Raw genomic sequence first — 13290 nt, 5'->3', positions numbered from 1 at the left:
CTCTCCTTTCGGGAGAGTTGTAGGCTTTACTTTCGTTTAAAGCCTCATTCCTCAGGTTCTGAGAGCCAGCGGGTGGGTATAATTATGTCCCAGCTCCAGGAAGGGCCCCAAGAGTGGGCCTTCTCCTTGGCTCCTGACGCCCCTAAACTTTCCTCCGTTGATTGTTTTTTTTCTGCTCTCTGACTCATTTATGACGAGACTGACAGGACTGCCTTTGCCGAGAGTCAGCTGGTGACCTTAAGTCAGGGTAAGAGACCTGTTGAGGAGTATTGCTCTGACTTTCGGAAGTGGTGCGTAGCTTCTCGGTGGAATGACCCTGCTTTAAGGTGCCAGTTTAGGTTGGGTCTGTCGAATGCCCTGAAAGACCTGCTAGTTAGCTATCCCTCTTCTGACTCCCTAGACCAGGTTATGGCTTTAGCGGTACGACTTGACCGACGTCTCAGGGAACGACAACGTGAACGTTTATGTGTTTTCTCCTCCGACTCCCCCATGATGCCTCCCGAAGCTCCGTTGCTTCTTTCCTCCCCGAAAGATTCAGAGATACCTATGCAACTCGGGGCCTACGTGTCCCCCCAACAACGTAGAGAATTCTGCAGGAAGAATGGTCTCTGCTTCTACTGCAGGGACGACAAGCATCAAGTGAACAACTGTCCTAAGCGTAAGATTGCAGCCAGAGAACTTCCGCGTCTAAGTGATCATCGGGGAGGTCACTTGGGCGCACAGGTATTTCCCGTAAATAGGAAACGTACTAAGATCTTGCTTCCCTTTCAGGTCTCTTTTGGTGGTAGGTCTGCTACCGGCAGTGCCTTCGTGGATTCAGGGTCCTCTACTAATATCATGTCTGTGGAATTTGCTATGTCTCTTGCTATGCCTCTGATTGATTTGCCTAAACCTGTCCGGGTAGTGGGTATCGACTCCACTCCTCTTGCTAATGGCTATTTTACACAGCATACCCCTGTTTTTGAACTCCTTGTTGGCTCCATGCATTTAGAGCAATGCTCTGTACTGTTGATGCAGGGATTATCGTACGATTTGGTTCTAGGTCTTCCCTGGTTGCAGTTGCATAATCCCATGTTTGACTGGAATACTGGGGAGCTAACCAAATGGGGTAATGAATGTTGTACGTCATGTTTTTCTGTTAATTCTATTTCTCCCCCTAAGGAGGCGAATACGCTACCCGAGTTTGTTCAGGACTTCGCTGATGTTTTCTCTAAGGAGGCCTCCGAAGTGTTACCTCCTCATAGAGAATACGATTGCGCTATCGAATTGGTACCAGGAGCTAAGCTTCCTAAGGGCAGGATATTTAATCTTTCTTGTCCCGAACGTGAAGCCATGAGAGTGTATATCCAGGAATCCCTGGCCAAGGGTTACATTCGTCCCTCTTCTTCTCCGGTAGGTGCTGGCTTCTTCTTCGTAGGGAAGAAGGATGGTGGTCTTAGGCCATGCATTGACTACCGTAGCCTGAATAAGGTCACGGTAAGGAACCAGTATCCCCTTCCTTTGATTCCTGATCTCTTTAATCAGGTTCAGGGGGCCCAATGGTTTTCTAAATTTGATCTACGGGGGGCGTATAACCTTATTCGCATCAAAGAGGGGGATGAGTGGAAGACTGCGTTTAACACGCCCGAAGGCCATTTCGAATACCTCGTCATGCCCTTTGGGTTGTGTAATGCCCCTGCGGTCTTTCAGAATTTCATAAATGAGATTTTGAGAAATTACCTGGGGATATTTCTGGTAGTGTACCTTGATGACATACTGGTGTTTTCCAAGGACTGGTCCTCCCACATTGAGCATGTCAGGAAGGTGCTCCAGGTCCTTCGGGAAAACAAACTGTTTGCCAAAAGCGAAAAATGTGTGTTTGGGGTACAGGAGATTCCATTTTTGGGTCAAATCCTCACTCCTCATGAATTCCGCATGGACCCCGCCAAGGTTCAGGCTGTGGTGGAATGGGTCCAACCTGCCTCCCTGAAGGCGTTACAGTGTTTTTTGGGGTTCGCTAATTATTACAGGAGATTTATTGCTAACTTCTCGGTCATCGCTAAGCCCCTTACGGACCTCACTCGCAAAGGTGCTGATCTCCTCCACTGGCCTCCTGAGGCTGTCCAGGCTTTTGAGGTCCTTAAGAAGTGCTTTATCTCGGCCCCGGTGCTGGTTCAGCCCAACCAAATGGAGCCATTTATCGTGGAAGTTGACGCATCTGAGGTGGGAGTGGGGGCTGTCTTGTCCCAGGGTACCGGGTCCCTCACCCATCTCCGCCCCTGTGCCTACTTCTCCAGGAAGTTTTCGCCAACTGAAAGTAACTATGATATTGGCAACTGCGAACTCTTAGCCATTAAATGGACATTTGAAGAGTGGCGCCACTTCCTGGAGGGGGCTAGGCACCAGGTAACGGTCCTTACTGACCACAAGAATCTGGTTTTCCTAGAATCTGCCCGGAGGCTAAACCCGAGACAAGCTCGATGGGCGTTATTTTTTACCAGATTCAATTTTTTGGTTACCTATAGGGCTGGGTCTAAAAATATTAAGGCTGATGCACTGTCACGTAGTTTCATGGCTAATCCTCCTCATGAGAAGGATCCTGCTTGTATTTTACCCCCTGGTATAATTGTTTCTGCCACTGATTCTGACTTAGCCTCTGACATCGCGGCTGATCAAGGTTCAGCTCCCGGGAACCTTCCTGAGAACAAGCTGTTTGTTCCCCTGCAATTCCAGCTAAGGGTACTTAGGGAAAATCATGACTCCGCACTATCTGGCCATCCAGGCATCCTGGGTACCAAACACCTCATTACCAGAAATTATTGGTGGCCTGGGTTGCCTAAAGACGTTAAGGCCTACGTCGCCGCTTGTGAGGTTTGTGCTAGGTCCAAGACTCCCAGGTCCCGACCAGCGGGCTTACTGCGTTCGTTGCCCATTCCCCAGAGACCTTGGACACATATCTCCATGGATTTTATCACCGATTTGCCTCCATCCCAAGGCAAGTCGGTGGTGTGGGTGGTGGTGGACCGCTTCTGTAAGATGTGCCACTTTGTGCCCCTCAAGAAACTACCCAACGCCAAGACGTTGGCTACCTTGTTTGTCAAACACATCCTGCGTCTCCATGGGGTCCCTGTCAATATTGTTTCGGACAGAGGGGTACAATTTGTTTCATTGTTTTGGAGAGCCTTCTGTATGAAGTTGGGGATTGATCTGTCCTTCTCCTCTGCCTTCCATCCTGAAACCAATGGCCAAACGGAGAGGACTAATCAATCTCTAGAACAATACTTAAGGTGTTTTGTCTCTGACTGTCAATTTGATTGGGTCTCTTTCATTCCCCTCGCCGAATTTTCCCTTAATAACCGGGTCAGTAACTCGTCAGGGGTCTCTCCATTTTTTTGTAATTTTGGGTTTAATCCACGGTTCTCCTCCGTTTCACCTGGTAGTTCCAACAATCCCGAGGTAGAGGTCGTTCATCGGGAACTGTGCACAGTCTGGGCCCAGGTTCAGAAAAACCTAGAGGTGTCCCAGAGCGTACAAAAAACTCAGGCTGATATAAAACGTTCTGCTAACCCCCTGTCTATGGTCGGGGATCTGGTGTGGTTGTCGTCTAGGAACTTGCGTCTCAAGGTTTCGTCCAAGAAGTTTGCTCCCCGGTTTATTGGGCCGTATAGGGTCATTGAGGTCCTCAATCCTGTCTCCCTCCGGCTGGAGTTACTCCCGTCTTTTCGTATACACGACGTGTTTCATGCCTCCCTCCTCAAACGCTGTTCCCCGTCCTTGGCTCCCTCGAGGAGACCTCCTGTTCCCGTCCTCACCCCGTCGGGGGTGGAATTCGAGGTGGCCAGGATTGTGGACAGCAAGATGGTCCAAGGCTCCCTCCAGTACCTGGTCCATTGGAAAGGATACGGGACCGAGGAGAGGACTTGGGTACCCGCCCGGGATGTTCACGCTGGGGTATTGGTCAGGAGGTTCCACCTGCGTTTCCCCAGTAAGCCAGGTCCACTTAGAAAGGGTCCGGTGGCCCCTCATAAAAGGGGGGGTACTGTAAAGGATCTGCCAGGCACAGCTTCGGGGTTAACTCCCAGAATTAATCAGTCAGCACCTGAGGCTACATCCCTGAGACTGACTCCTGCTTCCACCACTGTGGCTGGCAGGCTTAGGAGTGGGAGAGCCTATCGTAACCTGGCCAGACTCAGCTAGCTCCCGCCCTCGGTCTATTTAAGCCTGCCCTTCCTGTCCCTCTGTGCTTGTGATTCTTTTCTTGTGGTTTCCTGGCCCAGCTACAGCTCCTGCTATTTTTGATCCTGCTCCATACAGACCCTGGCTTACCGACTACTCTTCTGCTCTTCGTTTTGTACCTCGCACACTTCTGGCTTGACTCGGCTCGTTCACCACTCTGGTTGCTCACGGTGTTGCTGTGGGCAACTGCCCCTTTTCTTTGCTTGTGTTCCTTTGTATGTTTGTCGTGTTTGTCGTGCACTTACTGAGCGCAGGGACCGCCGCCCAGTTGTATCCCGTTGCCTAGGGCGGGTCGTTGCAAGTAGGCAGGGACAGAGTGGCGGGTAGATTAGGGCTCACTTGTCCGTCTCCCTACCCCCCGCCATTACACCCACACAGTATAATGCCTCCATCGATGCACACATACAGTGTAAAGCCAACACAGATGGCCCATATCTTATAATGCCCACACAACTTCCCGCATACAGTATAATGCCCCATAGCTGCCCCATACAGCATACAGCCCCCCTAGCTGCCCCATACAGTATAATGCCCACACAGATGCCCCATACAGTATAATGCCCACACAGATGCCCCGATACCGTATAATGCCCCCTTAGCTGCCCCCATACAGTATAATGCCCGTTTAGCTGACACCATACAGTATAATGCCCCATAGTGCCTAATAAAAAGAAATAAATACATGGGCTACATTCACACGGCAGTGAACAAAAATGGCCATGAACTAAGCCTTCTCCTCTTTTTTGTATTCTCTCTTCGTTATGGCTAAGAAAGAAGACGGATCAAAAACTGCACTGTGTTAATCTGGCTTTGATGCCGTTTTTGTCTCAATTTTTAGAGCCAAATACAGATATGGACTCAAAAGAAAGGAGATGCATCAGTCTTTTTTTATACACTTTGGACTTTCGCTAAAAAAACGGAGCCAAAAACGGCATCAAACTGTGTGTGTGATCCTGGCCTTACATCGCTTTTTTTTCAAAGTCCAGCTGTCACATTTTCCCAAAAGATTGCAGCAATGTACCATATGTATGGCGATAATGATCGCTTATATCCCAAATCAGTGTTCTAATTCTTCACAATTTACAAAGCATTTTAATTACTGTAGAAAAGTTTGATAATTTTATAACAACAGATCTATAGGATTTTTATACAATTTTTGACTGTAGTTAACAGCAGTATAACAATATAAAACATGACATCATTGGTCAGGATTTTGTGTCTGGAACGCCTTTTGTTTTCTCGTTTTTTGGCAGTTCATGTTTGGCTTCCTGCCCATGTAGTCGGATAAGGATTAGCTGTTGTGATCATATTACTGCTCACCATTCTGAAGAGGACAGTGATAAATTTAGTTTAGATAGACTCACTTATTGTGATTTGAAGAACCTTAAACAATTACATGGAAACCACTACTCTACAGCGTTGGTTATTCACATTGTTTCTGCTGCCAAATTATAGGAATTTTAGAAGGGGGGAGCAGAAAACCTGGACCGCACATCCACTTGCTATACTTGAAATATTGCGGCTCAGCAAAATTTAAAAATGTATGAACATGAGGTTCTTTGGTCTCTGGTTTGCAAAATTGTACAAGGGGCACAAGGTCCATGTTCAGCTCCACTTGGTACCGCTGGTTGGCATTCCAGGGTACACTACCACTCCCAAGTGACTTGGAAATTGCACTGTATAAAATTCCATCCCTTGCCCTCCCCACAACCCTTCCTTTTTTTAAACCCTTTCTCCCTTTTTAAGTCTCCCTCCTGAAGTGTGATTTTGCTCTCTCCCTTGATTCATGTTTGGTATTATTATTTTTTATTATTATTCTTGCTATTTTTATGCTGAGAAAAAAAATCTGCTCGGGAACTGCTGTTGTCTAGTTTTACTTCATGGGGGAGGGGGCAGTCTTGGCTTTGCTACGGACCAAAGAGCCTGGTGAAGTACGGGCACTACTAGAAGATAATCACAAGTGGGGTGCTACAAATGTATACAAAAGCATAAATTACACAAGTTAGTCAAGAACACATTATAAACAAGTGCACAGCCAATATGAGAGTCCATTTTTTATTGTTCGAAACAAAGAAAACATAAAAACATCTAAAACCAGAAAAGGAATCGGTCCATGTGCAATATGTCAAAGGGCCAACTGCAGAGTTCACCCATGATAAGGTGTAAAAGATATGAACAAGTACGAAGTGCACTTTTATAATATCTTTCCAAACACACATAAAGATAATAAGACAAATACATTAAAGGGGTTTTCCTAGTTATTCCAAAAAGTGGCAAGGGTAGGAGGGATGCATAACAAAGAGCCATTAGTCACCTCACAGTTCCTGCGTACCAGCGCAGTTGCTCCGGTCCTCTCCACCGCTGTGTATTGACATAGCTGCAGCGATGACGTGCCTGTATACCCATGTGATCGCTGCAGCCAATCACTGGCCTCAGCGATCCTGTGCTGTATATCCATTGAGACTAGTGATTGACTGCAGCGATCATGTGGGTATACGAGCACGTCATCGCTGCAGCCATGTCAATAAAGAGCGGCGGCGCTGGAATGTCCGGGATCTATGAGGTGAGTTATGGCTCTTTTGTTTTTTAATGCATTTTTCCTATCCCTGCCACTTTTTGGAATAACAAAAATTTATTTTCGTGTAAACATGGCAATAGCATAAAGCTACAAATCACTGTATATGACCCTGTTGTGACCTTATATATGATGTGACCAGAGCTAAGGCTAGTGCATCAGGCACAAAAATGACTGACAAATGTGCAGCAATTTACAAATAAATTTACTGTAATGTACCAACCCTGAAAGGAAATACGATAAAGAAATGCATAAAGTCCAATTTAAATTGCAAATATAAATAGACCCTTAATGCAATGTAAAGGGAGAAAGGAAGATTTTTGTGTCCCCAGAGGATGGAAAGGGAAACACAATGGATGAAAAAATATATTGTATATGTTTAAAAAGAGCAATGTATAGAGCGGTATATTTGATCCAAAAGAGACTGCGGCATAGAAATCCTCCCTGACTTTGCTACGGGGCTCCATGTCTTCTAGTTATGTCCCTGCTTCCAGTTATACTATTTAAACTTTCCCAGCTTATCATGTACCGTACAATTCTCAGCCGTTTAAGGTAAAACAAGGGTGAGCCTTAATATTCATGGGAATTTTGGCACATTGAGCTTCATTGAACTTTTATGTTTAGACACCTGTTCAGCGGCAAAACGCACATTAAAGTTACTCTACAATGTTGGCAGCCATCATTTTGAGACACTCCTTAAATTAATCCGCACTTAATTGTACTCTTCACACTAATAATGCTTAGAAGCTATTTGTGAGTCAGACAATACATAAGTGACAATTTGATCCAATATGAAAGTTGCATTTAAGCAATGTTATGCACCAGCTATATCACATGAGGTAGAACTCAGGTAATATATAATACATAATGCCCTGACCAGGTGTAGCAATAAGGCCTGTTCACATATTTTGGCTTTTGACCCCTTCAGAAAAACATATGTTTAAAAAGAGACGGGTATGGGAAGAAGTGTCCAATGGGGGGGCTCCCCTATTGTTAGGGATCTGCCAGGTACTTCATCTAGCTATACTCCTGAGATTAATCAATCCACACCTGAGGCCAGACCTGTTCGACTGACTCCATCTCCCACCAACCAGGGTGGCAGGCTCAGGAGTGGGAGAGCCTATCGCGGCCTGGTCTCTCGGAGTTAGCTCCGCCCCCTGCCCTTTATTACCTGCCCTGTGCTCTCCCTCAGTGCTTGTAATTCTTTTGGATTCCTGGCCCCACTGCTGCTTGCTCCAGCCTGCTTCTGCCGTGCTTCTGCCTTGCTGCAGTTCTGCTTGACCTGCTTTGCTTGCCCTGGCTTGCTTCTGTCTCCGTGCCCGCTCGGGTGTACTCACTTCGTCCTGGTCCTGACTGTTCGTTCGCCGCCCCGTTTCCTCGTGGCGTTCCGTGGCTACTGCCCCTTCCCTTGCGTGTTCCCTGTTTGTCTTCCTGTGCACTTAGCCAGCGTAGGGACCGCCGCCCAGTTGTACCTCGTCGCCTAGGGCGGGTCGTTGCAAGTAGGCAGGGACAGGGCGGTGGGTAGATTAGGGCTCACTTTCCCTTCACCTCCTTCCTGCCATTACATAATTACAAGCCCTTACCTAGTCTACCATTTCTCCTACGCTGACGCTATCATGGACCCCCTTGAGACCCTGACCCAGCAGATGCAGGGCCTCTCCCTACAGGTCCAGGCCCTGGCCCAAAGGGTCAATCAGGGTGACGCTGCTTTAGTAGTACCCCTCACCTCACCTCTAGAACCCGACCTCAAGTTACCTGACCGGTTTTCAGGGGACCGTAAGACGTTTCTCTCCTTCCGGGAGAGTTGCAGACTGTATTTCCGCCTAAAGCCCCACTCATCAGGTTCCGAGAACCAGCGGGTGGGTATCATCATATCCCGACTCCAGGAAGGGCCCCAAGAGTGGGCCTTCTCCTTGGCTCCTGACGCCCCTGAACTTTCCTCTGTTGATCGTTTTATCTCTGCCCTCGGACTCATTTACGACGAGACTGACAGGACTGCTTTAGCCGAGAGTCAGCTGGTGACCTTACGTCAGGGTAGGAGACCGGTTGAGGAATACTGTTCTGATTTTAGGAAGTGGTGCGTAGCTTCTCAGTGGAACGATCCGGCCCTAAGGTGCCAGTTTAGGTTAGGATTATCTGACGCCCTGAAGGATCTGCTGGTTAGCTACCCCTCGCCTGACTCCCTTGACCAGGTTATGGCCCTAGCAGTACGACTTGACCGACGTCTCAGGGAACGTCAGCTAGAACGCTTCAGTGTGCTCCCCTCTGACTTTTCTGCGATTCCCCCCGAGGTCCCGTCTCCTCGCACCTCCACGGAGAACTCGGAGGTACCTATGCAACTCGGGGCCTCCATGTCCCCTCGACAACGTAGGGAGTTTCGCAGAATGAATGGTCTCTGCTTCTACTGTGGGGACGACAAGCATCTACTGAACACCTGTCCCAGGCGCAAGAATAAGAAGCCGGAAAACTTCCGCGCCTAAGTGATCATCGGGGAGGTCACTTGGGCGCACAGGTATTTCCCGTTAATCTGAAACGCAATAAAATTTTGCTTCCCTTTCAGGTCTCGTTTGCTGGCCGGTCTGCCACGGGCAGTGCTTTCGTGGATTCTGGCTCATCTGCTAATATCATGTCTGTGGAATTTGCTATGTCTCTAAAGATGCCTTGTATTGATTTACCTTATCCTATCCCGGTAGTAGGAATCGACTCAACCCCCCTTGCTAATGGTTATTTTACTCAGCATACTCCTGTTTTTGAACTCCTGGTTGGCTCCATGCATTTGGAGCAGTGCTCTGTACTGGTGATGCAGGGATTATCGTCTGATCTGGTTTTAGGCCTTCCCTGGTTGCAGTTGCATAATCCCACATTTGATTGGAATACTGGGGATCTCACCAAATGGGGTAATGAATGTCTTATGTCATGTCTTTCTGTTAACTCTATTTCTCCCCGGGAGGAGGTAAACACGCTTCCTGAGTTTGTTCAAGACTTCGCCGATGTGTTTTCTAAGGAGGCCTCCGAGGTGTTGCCCCCCCATAGAGATTACGATTGCGCTATCGATTTGGTGCCTGGTGCCAAGCTTCCTAAGGGTAGGATATTTAATCTTTCATGCCCTGAACGTGAAGCGATGAGGGTGTATATCCAAGAATGCCTGGCCAAGGGTTTCATTCGCCCCTCGACTTCTCCTGTAGGTGCTGGCTTCTTCTTCGTGGGGAAGAAGGATGGTGGTCTTAGGCCGTGCATTGATTATCGTAACCTGAATAAGGTCACCGTAAGGAACCAGTACCCACTTCCTTTGATTCCGGATCTTTTTAATCAGGTTCAGGGAGCCCAATGGTTTTCTAAGTTCGATCTACGGGGGGCATATAACCTTATCCGCATCAAAGAGGGGGATGAGTGGAAAACTGCGTTCAACACACCCGAGGGTCATTTCGAATACCTGGTCATGCCCTTTGGGTTGTGTAATGCCCCTGCTGTCTTCCAGAATTTTATTAATGAAATCCTGAGAGAGTACCTGGGTAATTTTCTTGTTGTGTACCTTGATGACATACTGGTGTTTTCCAAGGACTGGTCCTCCCACGTGGAGCATGTCAGGAAGGTGCTCCAGGTCCTTCGGGAGAATAATCTGTTTGCTAAGACTGAAAAATGTGTCTTTGGGGTACAGGAGATACCATTTTTAGGGCAAATCCTCACTCCTCATGAATTCCGCATGGACCCTGCCAAGGTTCAAGCTGTGGCGGAATGGGTCCAACCTGCCTCCCTTAAGGCGTTACAGTGTTTTTTAGGGTTCGCCAACTATTACAGGAGATTTATTGCCAACTTCTCGGTCGTCGCTAAGCCTCTTACGGACCTTACCCGCAAGGGTGCCGATGTCCTCCATTGGCCCCCTGAGGCCGTCCAGGCCTTTGAGACTCTCAAGAAGTGCTTTATCTCGGCCCCCGTGCTGATTCAGCCCAACCAAGAGGAGCCATTTATTGTGGAGGTTGACGCTTCCGAGGTGGGAGTGGGGGCCGTCTTGTCCCAGGGTACCAGCTCCCTCACCCATCTCCGCCCCTGTGCTTACTTCTCTAGGAAGTTTTCGCCCACGGAGAGTAACTATGATATTGGCAACCGCGAACTTCTAGCCATTAAATGGGCTTTTGAAGAGTGGCGGCACTTCCTGGAGGGGGCCAGACACCAGGTAACGGTCCTTACGGATCACAAGAATCTGGTTTTCCTAGAATCGGCCTGGAGGCTTAATCCTAGACAAGCTCGGTGGGCACTATTCTTTACCAGATTTAATTTCTTGGTTACCTATAGGGCTGGGTCCAAGAATATTAAGGCTGACGCTCTGTCACGTAGTTTCATGGCCAATCCTCCTTCCGAGAAGGATCCCGCTTGTATTTTACCCCCTGGTATAATCGTCTCTGCCACGGATTCTGATTTAGCTTCTGATATCGCGGCTGATCAGGGTGCAGCTCCCGGGAACGTCCCTGGGGACAAACTGTTTGTTCCCCTGCAATACCGGCTGAGGGTACTCAGGGAAAACCATGACTCCGCTCTATCTGGTCATCCTGGCATCTTGGGCACCAAACACCTCATTACCAGAAACTATTGGTGGCCTGGGTTGCCTAAAGATGTTAGGGCTTACGTCGCCGCTTGTGAGGTTTGCGCTAGGTCCAAAACCCCTAGGTCCCGACCTGCGGGCCTACTACGTTCCTTGCCCATTCCCCAGAGACCTTGGACCCATATCTCCATGGATTTTATCACCGATTTGCCTCCATCTCAGGGCAAGTCGGTGGTGTGGGTGGTAGTCGACCGCTTCAGCAAGATGTGCCACTTTGTGCCCCTTAAGAAGCTACCTAACGCCAAGACGTTAGCTTCTTTGTTTGTGAAACACATCCTGCGTCTCCATGGGGCCCCAGTCAATATCGTTTCTGACAGAGGGGTACAATTTGTTTCCTTATTTTGGAGAGCTTTTTGTAAAAAGTTGGAGATTGATCTGTCCTTCTCCTCCGCCTTCCATCCCGAAACTAATGGCCAAACGGAAAGGACCAACCAATCCCTGGAACAATATTTAAGGTGTTTCATCTCTGACTGTCAATTCGATTGGGTCTCATTCCTTCCCCTTGCTGAATTTTCCCTGAATAACCGGGTCAGTAACTCGTCAGGGGTCTCCCCGTTTTTCTGTAATTTCGGGTTTAACCCAAGGTTCTCCTCCGTCTCCCCTGGTTGTTCCAATAATCCTGAGGTAGAGGAGGTTCATCGGGAACTGTGCACTGTCTGGGCCCAGGTTCAGAGGAACCTAGAGGCGTCCCAGAGCGCACAAAAGATTCAGGCGGATAGTAGACGTTCTGCTAATCCCCGGTTTGTCGTCGGGGATTTGGTCTGGTTGTCGTCCAGGAACTTGCGCCTTAAGGTCCCGTCCAGGAAGTTTGCTCCCCGATTTATTGGACCTTATAAGATCATTGAAGTCCTCAACCCTGTATCCTTCTGTCTGGAGCTCCCCCCATCCTTTCGCATACATGACGTCTTCCATGCCTCCCTCCTTAAACGCTGCTCCCCGTCCTGGTCCCCCTCGAGGATACCTCCTGTTCCCGTTCTCACCCCTGAGGGGGTGGAATTCGAGGTGGCCAAGATTATGGACAGTAGGATGGTCCAGGGCTCCCTCCAGTACCTGGTCCATTGGAGAGGATACGGGCCGGAGGAGAGGACTTGGGTACCTGCCCGTGATGTTCACGCTGGGGTATTGATCAGGAGGTTCCACCTCCTCTTCCCCACTAAACCGGGTCCCCTTAGTAACGGTCCGGTGGCCCCTCATAAAAGGGGGAGTACTGTTAGGGATCTGCCAGGTACTTCATCTAGCTATACTCCTGAGATTAATCAATCCACACCTGAGGCCAGACCTGTTCGACTGACTCCATCTCCCACCAACCAGGGTGGCAGGCTCAGGAGTGGGAGAGCCTATCGCGGCCTGGTCTCTCGGAGTTAGCTCCGCCCCCTGCCCTTTATTACCTGCCCTGTGCTCTCCCTCAGTGCTTGTAATTCTTTTGGATTCCTGGCCCCACTGCTGCTTGCTCCAGCCTGCTTCTGCCGTGCTTCTGCCTTGCTGCAGTTCTGCTTGACCTGCTTTGCTTGCCCTGGCTTGCTTCTGTCTCCGTGCCCGCTCGGGTGTACTCACTTCGTCCTGGTCCTGACTGTTCGTTCGCCGCCCCGTTTCCTCGTGGCGTTCCGTGGCTACTGCCCCTTCCCTTGCGTGTTCCCTGTTTGTCTTCCTGTGCACTTAGCCAGCGTAGGGACCGCCGCCCAGTTGTACCTCGTCGCCTAGGGCGGGTCGTTGCAAGTAGGCAGGGACAGGGCGGTGGGTAGATTAGGGCTCACTTTCCCTTCACCTCCTTCCTGCCATTACACCTATGGCTTCTCCCAACCTGGTTCGGCTTGATTGACAGGTCTCTTCCTATTTGCGGAAAGGGAAAGACCTGTCAATCAAGCTGAGCAGAGCTTTTTCTTTAAACTGCTGAGTCCTT

This window comes from Rhinoderma darwinii, chromosome 11 (genome assembly GCF_050947455.1).
Source record: "Rhinoderma darwinii isolate aRhiDar2 chromosome 11, aRhiDar2.hap1, whole genome shotgun sequence".
NCBI classification, from domain to species: domain Eukaryota; kingdom Metazoa; phylum Chordata; class Amphibia; order Anura; family Rhinodermatidae; genus Rhinoderma; species Rhinoderma darwinii.
Note: the sequence above shows the minus strand (reverse complement) of the source record.